Source organism: Manis pentadactyla, chromosome 1 (assembly GCF_030020395.1).
Source record: "Manis pentadactyla isolate mManPen7 chromosome 1, mManPen7.hap1, whole genome shotgun sequence".
In the NCBI taxonomy this organism is placed as follows: Eukaryota; Metazoa; Chordata; class Mammalia; order Pholidota; family Manidae; genus Manis; species Manis pentadactyla.
Window position 1 is genome coordinate 209179965 of NC_080019.1, and position 11169 is coordinate 209191133.

General features: G+C 35.6%; 1 pseudogene; it reads left to right on the top strand.

The window, feature by feature from the left end:
* Positions 1 to 2789: 2789 nt before the first annotated feature.
* Positions 2790 to 5315, top strand: LOC118908342 (small nuclear ribonucleoprotein G-like; annotated as a pseudogene).
* Positions 5316 to 11169: the final 5854 nt, after the last annotated feature.

The window sequence follows — 11169 nt, forward strand, 5'->3', positions numbered from 1 at the left end:
AATAACTTTTGAAAAGCACCAAAGGATGGGGGCTAGTTGCCAGGAGAACCAATCATGTAACTGGGGATTTGGAACTTTCGGAGCCCGTCCCCTAAGCTCCTGAGATGTGAGGGGGCTGGAGGCTGAATCGATTGCCAAAGCCAATGATTTAACCAATCATGCCTATGTAAGGAAACCCCAATAAAAACTCAAAAGAACAAAGTTTAGAGAGCTTCCGGGGTTGGTGAACTTATGAAAATTGAGGTACAGTACTGTGCTCAGAGGGGATGGAAGCTCTGCACCCCTTCCCACATTGCTTTCCTTACGCATCTCTTCCTAATGGCTATTCCTGAGTTATAGTCTTTTATAATAAACCAATAATCTAGTAAGTAAAATGTTTCTCTGAATTCTGTGAGCTGCTCTAACAAATTAACTCAATGAAAGAGGGGGTCATTGGAACAGCTGATCTAAAGCTGGACAATCAGAAGCTCACACAACAACCTAGACTTGCAATTAGTGTCTGAAAATGTGTGTGGGGAGGACAATCCTGTGGGACTACGCCCTTCACTGTGGCACCTGACGCTATTTCCAGGTAGTGTTAGAACTGAGTTTACTGCTTAGTAGTGTGAACACACACATGAACTGTATCCACATATGCTATTGGTTCTGTTTCTCAGAACAACCTTAAAACATCTACTCATCCCAATTTCTGGGGTACAGGCATATATCAAAATAATAATAATAGTAGTACTGGTAGTAGTAATAACAACCATAATCACAATAACAATGATATTTTTAGTGTGAAAGATCAATATGTCTTATATCAGAGCAAACATTAAGCTGTTAAAACATGCAAACACAACACTGGCATGGGAAGTGAAATTTTCAACCAGTGTTTTTTAAAATCCATTTTTGGCACAACTAAGCCAGACCTGTACAATTTTGAGTTTTCCAACAACATTTATTTTAAGTTCTATACCCTGTAGCAGTTCAAATTTTAATGATATCTGAAAAATAGCTTACAGAATTTGAAAAAAAAAAGCTTCAATGGACATGTATGAAAGGAAGCACTGATACTTTCTTCTCATCTCAATACTAATTTTCTTCCAGTCACTGAACTTTGGTTTAGACTAGGGCCACATAAAATGTACCATTTTTGCTTCTTGACAGTTGCCCAAACTGCCAAATGCAAATGGAACCCACATTGTGGAATGGATACAAAATAAAAACCTTCATTTTTCATTTAAATGATTGTTATGTTTACTGAAAAACACTATATTATCGCCCAAATAAAAGTAATTTGTGTTTCATTAGTATGGTTCTTTAAAATTTGCTTTACTTTATTATAGATATATCACTTTGAATGTCAAATTGTAGTTTAGAAGGACTTTCATATATTTATTTAATTTCTTTGATATAAAACTTTGTGAGCAGTTGTTATACCCATTGTAAAGATGAAAAAACAGGAATCTGTTTTCTCAGGCATAGTTGCACTGACATTGTATTTCAGATTTTTGACCCAAAAGTCAAATATAATTCCCTCAAGGTCATTATTAGCATCCTGGCCTCACCCGCAGTAGCTGACTCCTGGTTCCTGCATCGCACCACGACGGTGCTGGGCGGTATAAACAGCACAGATCAGTGCTCATGCTTTCCAGAGAAATACAGTGAAGGTGAGGAAGTAAACCCTTCTGAGTAGATACAATCATGAGCAATTCAAAAAACTAAAACAAAACAATAGGGATGATGTTTATAAAATACCTCCAAATGTATTTACCTTCTTCCTTTTATTGATTTTATTCCTTGACATTTTGATGTCATTTTTACCCCACGTGAGGAGAAAGAGAGAGTTCAAAAACCAGCATTCTATCTTTGTCTCTCAACTTCAAAAATCAGGATTGGATGCTATCAAAATCCCCAGATGGGAAAGAGAAGGTGCTAGAAAAGGATGTCCTAAGGAAGTTGCCTGAACTCAGTGAAATCTAAGGCTATGAGATGGACTATGGACTTCAGAGGCAGGTACAAACTTGAAGCCCCCAGAAGATATAAGATATAAGTACATATATTATTATATAATATAGTAACAAATTAACTTACTAATATAATTAAATAATTGTTATATTAATGTATCATGAATATGTGTGTGTCTGTGTATATGAGTATTACAGATCTGTGGTTTCCAGACAGCTCAAGAGGGGACAAGTAACAGCCTTTTCCTTTTTTCTCTCTCCTACCAAAGGTTGAAGAAGAGGATCCATCCTTATTGTTCAGAGGTACCAACTCCTTCCCCTTAATCAGGCTGAGAAAGAACCAAATAGCTCTTGCCACTTCCTGGTTGTTTTTCTTTCCCATCCAAGTTTACTTTTTGTTTCCTCTCTACCCCCCACCTCAGAAGCCACTTTATAAACTACCTTAGGCCACCTGAGCCTCCAGCAAAAACAACAGGCATTCATGGTAAAAAAGACCAGAGCTAGTCTATGATGCCCTCCTTGGTCTTTAAGAGAATGATAAAAATAGCAATGTAGTAAAAATTTTTCTATTGCAAAACTTAGTTTATGATTTTCATAATAATTTTGTTGATGAAATATATTACATAAAGTCATGGGGATATTAGATAGCTGTTTCATTAGAAATGATCTTTAAAAAAATATTAGTAATGCTATGTGGTCCTTGTAGTTTTATGTGTGTGTAAGAGGGGGTGTCTGTTTTTTGCAAATTGCATTCATCCATTGAATTACAAGTTCAGGGAATCAGTGATTTAATCCAAGTGTTGTACTTCTTAGGAGGTAAAGGTTTTTTACCTTAACCAGATGGGGAGTCAGAGGCAGCCTCAAGAAAAAGGTGGGAGGCAAGTGAGGCAGACTTGATTTAACTATGTGGAGCCTAGGTAGAGGGCATTCTAGAGGGAAAAACTGCTGGTAGAAAACATAAAAGGGCTAGTCCATGTGGTATCTTAAAACTGAGAAGAACAGCTTAATCTAGCTGGAGGAAAGGATGTAGTAAGATTCAAAGTTGGTGAAAAGTAGATCCAAATTGATTCAGAAGATTTTGAATGTCAAGCACCAGGAATTAAATTTTCAGATGGAATAAGGCAACAACGTTGCATATAGTACAGAAGGAAACAGATTCTAAGAAAACAAAAGCATCAACTACACAACACTATTTTGAGAAATGCAGGTGAAGATAGAAATTCACAGGATATAGGAGGATTAAGAGAAGGCATTGGTAAAATGGGGAAACCCTTGCTAAGAAAGAACATCACCCAAAATCTGAAACTACAAAACAAAACTACAAATTTACTGCTTACTTAAATAAAGGTGAACTATAGTAGTCAGGACCTTGATTTAGCAGAGCCAACTAGTGGTCTTATACAGAGTTTGGGGGAACAGTGAGGTGTTCACAGATGTGGAACCATGGAGGCAAAAGTACGCTGGCTTTGGAAGTGTGCTTTCTGCTGTGTCACATAGCTTTGATAGACGAGTTTCATTTGTTTGCTTGGCAGTTTACTTGTTACCATGGCTGTAGAAAAATCAGTGTTGCCCTAACTACATGTGATCTTCTTTATTCTTAACACATACTAGCCAAGACTTCAGGTCTTTCTTCCAAATGATGGATGCTTAGTTCAATTATCCCTCTTCCTACTGTTTCTGTATCGCACCAACAACTTAACTGCTATCCTCCAGCCCCCAGTGTGTGCCCACCGTAACTTATTCTCTGTGATATCCTCAGATTAACTCTGCTAAAAGAAACACTCCATGATGTCACTGTCTGGGACAACCACCTTTAATAATTCACACTTTCCTATACACTGAAGTTCTTGATTTTTGCATTCTATACTTTTCATGATGAAGCTCAATCCAAACTGTCCAGATTTATCTCCCTTTTCCCCATCCCCATGTACTGAACTCTTACTAGGTCACTGTTATCACTGTGTCCTAAAGTTAGACATTTCAAATCCTAAATTCAAGCCTCTGTTTACCATTCCCTAAAGCAATTTGCAGTGGCATCCATTTTAAGAGACTAAAAATACAAAGCCACAGAATAGCATACACACATATGGTAATGGACACATACACACTATTGAAATTTCTCTTCAAAAACAAGTATCACACAGTTGTCAGTTACCTTATGATGATACTATTCTCACTAGCTAGTGCTTTGGTTTAAATTAAGAAAATCACCTCAAATCATTGCTGCAATTTCTCCTTAGACATAGAATCTGACAACAAATGTTAAGTGGCCTTCTGAAATAAGTATTCAATAAAGTTTAAATCACTTGAGAATAACTCAACAAAGACATCTGCTCCCCTTTCCCCCACCCCCATCCCCCATCCCCAATCAGTTAAGTAGCTTAAGTCAGAGATGGATCACTTCCTCTCAGTGGATGAATATGAAAATAAACTACTCTGAGTTGTGTCTCCCTTTCTTTCTTCATGCTCCATTTAAGATACAACAAGAAATACATTTTCATTTTTCTGGTCATTAAAGAATGAATGTGGTAGAAAATGAAATTTAGCAAATATGGACTGAACTATGTTTAACAAGGCTGACCTTTTCCTTTGATGTTTCTTGTTTCTAAACAAATACAAACTTTATTTTAAGGAAATATCTAACTATCCTTTTATCATAAACATCAAATCCTAAGCAGACAAACTGTAGCTTTAGAGGTATTCTATGCTCTCCAATATTCCAACATGAAATCTTAAATTTAATTAAAACATAATCAGCAGATAGATATTTATGTAAGTTAAGTTGAATGAAAAAGACTCATTCAGACTAAATTACGGATTAACTGTAGGGTGGTCTATGTTGGTAAGGCACATTTACCATATATATTATAGATGGGAGCTATTAAAAATTACCTTTATCTAGATCTTTCTCACAAAGCATCTCTATATTGAAAATATTTTTATTAAGTGGGCACCATATAGAATGTATTGCATGAGAAACTGTGGCAAAAATAAAATAATTTTGTAAACTTAATATATGTTTTGGTTGGAATATAGTTACATGAAGAAAGAGCAGTTGAAGTAACTTAGAAAATGTAGGGTTTCATGAAGGGAGGCCACGTATTCAATTGGAAGCACCTGTGAGCTCACAGAGTAGACACCACGAGCAAAGCTCATCCTCTCGAATTAAAAAAATTTATGAAGTTATCACTGAAATTAAATGGTGGTAGACATGTCCAAGGAATACTGACTGATTTTATTCCTTTAGGAATCTTAGGATAGACCAATGTGTGGAGACAGCAACTAGTGGGCAACAGAACAATATCAGAATGGTGGTGATACCCAGAAATAAGTATCACCATGCTGGAAGCTTTGCAACAAGTATAAACAATGGCTGTGTACGCCAGAGGGATCAACTGCTTCCACATGTCCCATCTTCAAAGCACGTATTTTTACTACAAAATGAAAATCAGGTATACATTTTCATATTAAACTTTTTTGTTAAATAAAATTTTGTAATAGTCAAAAAATAAAAAGAGAATGTAAGGTAATTGGAATAATAAAGTTTTAGAGTATAGGAAGTCACAGAGTCAGAAAAAAATGAAGATGAGATTAAAAAACCAAATAAATCTATTTCATAAAAGCAGATGATTTGTGTGTAGAATAACAAAATAAATGGTTAATATTTGGAATAGATATGGGGCCCAGATATTACTATGGCAGCCTGATAGACCACATTATTGAAATTTAGACTCTTGTCATAAATAATACAATAAGCCAAAGTTTTCACAAAAGGGGACTCAAATCACTTAACTCATGTATCAGTCACTGAGACTCATCTGTCCACTTCATTACTAAAGCTTTAAAATTATTTTCAAACATGGTGAAAAATTAGAACATTCCCAAAGACACCAAGCTAAACCTTTAAGATGCTTTATATTAACCATTATGCTCTATATTTATTTATTGTGCTCTAGTTTTACTGGCATTTAAAAGACAATGGATTAGAAAAGAAAAATAACTTACCCCAGCTTATAAATTAATATGTTCGTTAACCATATCTTTTGAACTTGTTTTATTCTTTACAATGACATTATAACAGCAACTAAGTCTGAACTGTAACTGATTAATGCATTTAACAAATATTTTAATGACCATTAAATGCTAAGTATCTTACTAGATTAGAGATAAAATAGAGAGAAAAAAAGCAAAAACAGAAGCAATTAACTAACAACTCAATAAAACAGAAATTGTTCCTGTCCTCAATGACTTACATCCCAGAAGACAACCTTTAATCAATAATCTTAAGAATTAATCAATGAATCCTGTAAATTTGTAATTGCCATGAATAAATAAGAAATAAATCATGCAGTTCAGGAATTGACCTAACCAAGGGATCTTTCCTAGGAATATGATGCTTGAGGGGAGAAATTAGAAATAAGAAATAATTGAGAAAAGGGGAGAGAAATTTCCACAGAAAGAAACTGGTATGTTGACAAAGACTTTATACTTGACCAACTCTAGGTAGGCTCTTCTGAGCCTGACTAGAATCCATCCATGGCATGCCCTCAAGAGCCCAGTTTTAGCAAGAATCCTGCTGTCAGTGTAGCTGGAATCTCCCACCTTAGTATCTGCTCTAATTCCTAATTATCCACCTTCCTCTAGGCAATGTCTGATTGCCCTGACTTGCCTTCAGCAAGAATCCTGTTAGACTGGATCAACCAGAACACTTCCCTACCCTTAGTGTTTCCACTTAGTCATTTTCCATCCACTGATCCCCATGCTGCTTCTTGTTTATAAATCCCCACTTATCCATGCCGTATTCAGAATTTAACCAAGTTCTACACTGAGTCTATTTTCCCCTATTGCAATAGTTGCTGATTAAAATCTGTTTTTAATGCTTTAACTACACTAAGGTCTGTTTTTTATTTTATAATGCCATAGGTCCTGGGAGGAGAGGGGTCATTGTATCACATTAAAGATCTGTCTTTATATTTCTGTAATTGCACAAATGTGACTGCACACCATTTTTTCAGGTTAAAACAGAGCTTTCCACTGTTTTTGTAAATGATGTTTTATTAGAATACAACCACACCCATTCATTTACATATTTTCTGTGGCTCTTCCACTTACTAAAAATGTAGAGTTGGGCAGTTATAATAGGAAATGGTATAGCCCACAAAGCCTAAAGTATTTGCCATCTGGCCCTTTGCCAAGCCCTGTTGTAGACTCTATCAGTGATACAAAACATTGGTTTTATGAGATTGCCAAATTTTGCAAGACTCTGACTGCTTTGAGACAAATTTCATCAAGGAACTTATGACTAATTTTAAGATTTCCTTCCTAGAGCATTACAATTCTTTCTCAAGGTTATCACAAACCTTTACTCAAATTAAATTGTCAGCAGACTCCAAAAATATAAGACAGATTGAAATCTAATTGTCCTACATAAAGGGAAGAAAGGGGGCCTAGATCTCTCTGTTGAGTCAGTCCTTTTAGGGAAAACATATTTTGGAAAACATGGTTTTAGACTTCAGGATTAAGAAAGTACTTTATATTCCAAAAGAGCCATAGTCATTTATTTTCCCTAAAACTTTTTATAAATTTTTTCGTGCAGATAAGTTGAATTAATAATATAATGATTGCTATACACTCCACATCAATGTACACTTTGCCGTATTGGCTTTGTCCAGGTAGTATGACTATGTATGTATTTACAACCTTTTCTTTTCCAGAATTAATTCTATATAAACTGCAGATATCGTTGATCCCTCACCCCCAAGTTCTTAAAGATGCCTCTCTTAAAGACATTCTCCTACAAACCAAAATACCATATCACATCACAAAAGCAAATAGCAACAATTTTTTCTAATATATAGTATATAAAGCCCAAATTTAAATTTTACCCATTTGAATTACAACTCTCAAACTCATGCATTTAATTTATTTATGTCCCTTGTCTTTATTATTCTATGTCACATATCTTTTTTCTTTCTCCCATTGTATTGACTTTCTGGACAAAGACAGTTATTTTGAAAAACCATCCACATCTGCAATTTTCTAATTGTGTGTGTCTTTTAGTGTGTTCATTCATTCTTGTATTTCCTAGAAGCTTAATTGATTGTAACACATCGAATAAATAAAATCTCATGAGTACACAGTAGTACTCTCAGGGAAAAAGAAGCAAGGGTGTAGGACGTCAAAACAAAATTTAAAAAAATCACACACTAAAATTATTCAATCCCATCAGAAATGATTATGTATCAATTTTTTACTTTGAAAATCTCTTTCAAAGGGAAATAAGCATTCAGTCTGTTTCTTTTTTTTTCTTAAGGGGAAACTATTTCATCCCAAGTTAACAAGAAAAAGTGATTCTTCACAAGAAATTCCAGTAAATAATTGTAGACAAAAAGATAGAAAATCACCATTGTACAATACTCAAGGAATCATCTATTAGCTTTTAGACCAGGACCAAAGAAATCTCTCACCCCCTTCCAGGGTACTTATTTACTAAAAAGGGAAAAATGCAGCTTTAGAATAGAAAAATCAGTTAACATCACTTTAACTTCTATGATAACTTAGCACCACTAAGTGTGAGGCAGCCTGATTTTATGTATCTTTAATATGACACAATGTAAAATATACAGTATCACTTAAGAAAGGCTCTTTGGTAAACATTTTTCACCTTGAATCTAGGTAAGTCTTTAGACTACCAATCCAATTTTTCTAATTAGGTGCTTGCTAAAATAATCTCATAATAATATCTTGCTAAAAATATTCTTTTAGATTGTAAGTATACTTGAAACAGTGATCAACCAACCATTCTGCTAATGGATGTGACTATTCACAGCTGATCTGGGAATTAACTAAGAATGTGGCATACTATGGAGAAAAGAACAGCGAACTGTATATAGGCACCCTCACTTCACTTTCCTGGTGCAACTATTTTTAACTGAAAAAGCTCAATCACCTTGGCTACTAGGGCCTCAAGGCCTCAGTCTCCCTATTGATAAAAAAAGTTTTGAGCAACATATTTCTCATATTAAGCAACTGTAGGGACCAAGGGCAGGCACCCCATGATGTATCATTGTGCAATGCAGGTTATTTTGCACTGAAAACCATCAATGCCCAAGAGCCTCAGGAAGATACTTTGATCTTTCTCCCTGCCCCCACAATTGCATAAAAACAATTTAGATGGAAGAACTACTCCAGGAGAGCTACCACCAGAGCAGCTATATTATAATTGAACTAGGTGTGGTAGACAGGGAGAGATGTGGCTATGTCTGCTAAAATTTCTCTCCGTGCCCCCTCATTTTTTCTCTGTGGACAAACGTTTATCAAACATATACTCTCTTTATAATCCTGTGAATGACTTCCCTTTTCCTTTGAAGTCTCAGGCCCCTTCCCCTTCTCCTTGGTTCAGGATGACATACCCACTTCATTCTCCCTGTCTGTCTTGGGAATCTATGTCTATGGCTTCCCCGTGTATATGTAAGTGAACTGTCTTCTTTCTCCTGTTAATCTGTCTCACATCAATTTGATTCTTAGAACCTCAAGTAGTAGAGGAAATTTCTTCTTCCCCCACACACCATAGTTTTATGAATGGTGAAGTCACAGGAAATAGTCTTGTATACACAGTTTACTGTGGTGGGTAGGAGCAGGGACTCAAGATTAAGGCCGCTTGGAGGCAAAAATCCCAGCTCCACCACTGCCATATCATCTCTAAGCCTCAGTCCACTGATCCATAAAATGGAGATATTGCAATTACCTTACCTACAGCATAAGATTGTTGTATTTGTTTGGTTAATCACTGTTGCATAGTAAGCATTCAATATACATTATTATACTATTATTGTTTATTAAGCATTCTTACTAAAACTATGATTACACTTTACTTGATATGGGGTCTGAACTGAGACCATGCTCGTGTCAATTACACAGTAGAGTTACAAACATCATCGTTGCTGTCAGTGTGCTCATCATAATCAGCTTCTGAAACGTTACTGAAAATAGGGTACCAGGCTCTGGGCAGATTCGACATCTGAAAGCCATTTACAAAAGCCTTTTATTCCTCTATCATAGAGGCTGGAAAGCTAACCTGTAGCAAGAGATGGCTAAGTGGCATGCTTCTTGCTCTAAGAAGTTAATGGAAAGCAACTGGTGGGGCATCTAGCAAAGCTTTTGAACAGGATACTCAGCTGGTATCACTGCTTTTGTCCTTCATTGTTTGACATTCTTTCTGTCTGAAACACAGACAGTATGTGAAGTCAAAAGCCACAGTCTTTTAAATGGCAAAGTAGATAGATAGAAGAGCTGGATTCCCTGGTGGCACCATTGAATAACTAGAGCAGTCAGCCTGCTAGGTTTCTGTTATATGAGAAAAGCAAGTCCTTATGTGTTTAAACCACAACCTATATGTTTTCTATTGTTTGCTAGTGAAGGCAATCCCTACTGATAGACTTATTCTATTTAATTTAATGTTGTAAAAACATTAAGAGGGAGGCAAGACCATTATTTCTATTTGACACGTGTAGTAAATATATTCTTTAAAAGCCTTGTTCTGACAAGAACTATAAAGATTGAATCTGTCTACAACTTTCATTAAGGTTTAAAACTTTATTTTGCTGAGTAGGTTAGGAGATGATATCTTGCATTCCAATTTGTATACTCTTCAACAGAAAATGTGCCAGGTGCATATTGACTTGGGCGAATACAAATGACTTGTCTTCAAAGCTGTTACAACACCAGTGTCTTATTAAATGTTTAAAGACTGTAACAAAGGTCTACTGAGTTAATGGAGGATTTGTAGGAAGATACATTAGAATTTTATTGTAACTTATGAATTGTGATATCTTTAAGAATTGTCTTTCAGACTCATTCCATCATGACAAAAGTAATCCATATTTGTTAAGGGAACTTTCACAGTGTGAAAGATACTAAAAATATTTACCACTCATTCCTGGAATATGGAGTCCACTTTTTGGTATTGCTTTGGAGGGCTGGTCTCTCTGTCCTTGCTAAGTTAGTATGTTGGCACTCTTCATCTCCCTTATGCTGCCAATTAAATATAATAAAACAGGCCAGATAAACTAATTTTTGAATGAAATTCAAAGTGATTCCCACGCAAAAGATGCCAAAATGAATGCAAAGTCACCTTTTATTGCTTCAAGCCTTTTGTTCAGAGCTTGCTGAGTTTCAAGGAAATAGCCCTAAAACTATAAATTTTCTTGTATTTCTCTTC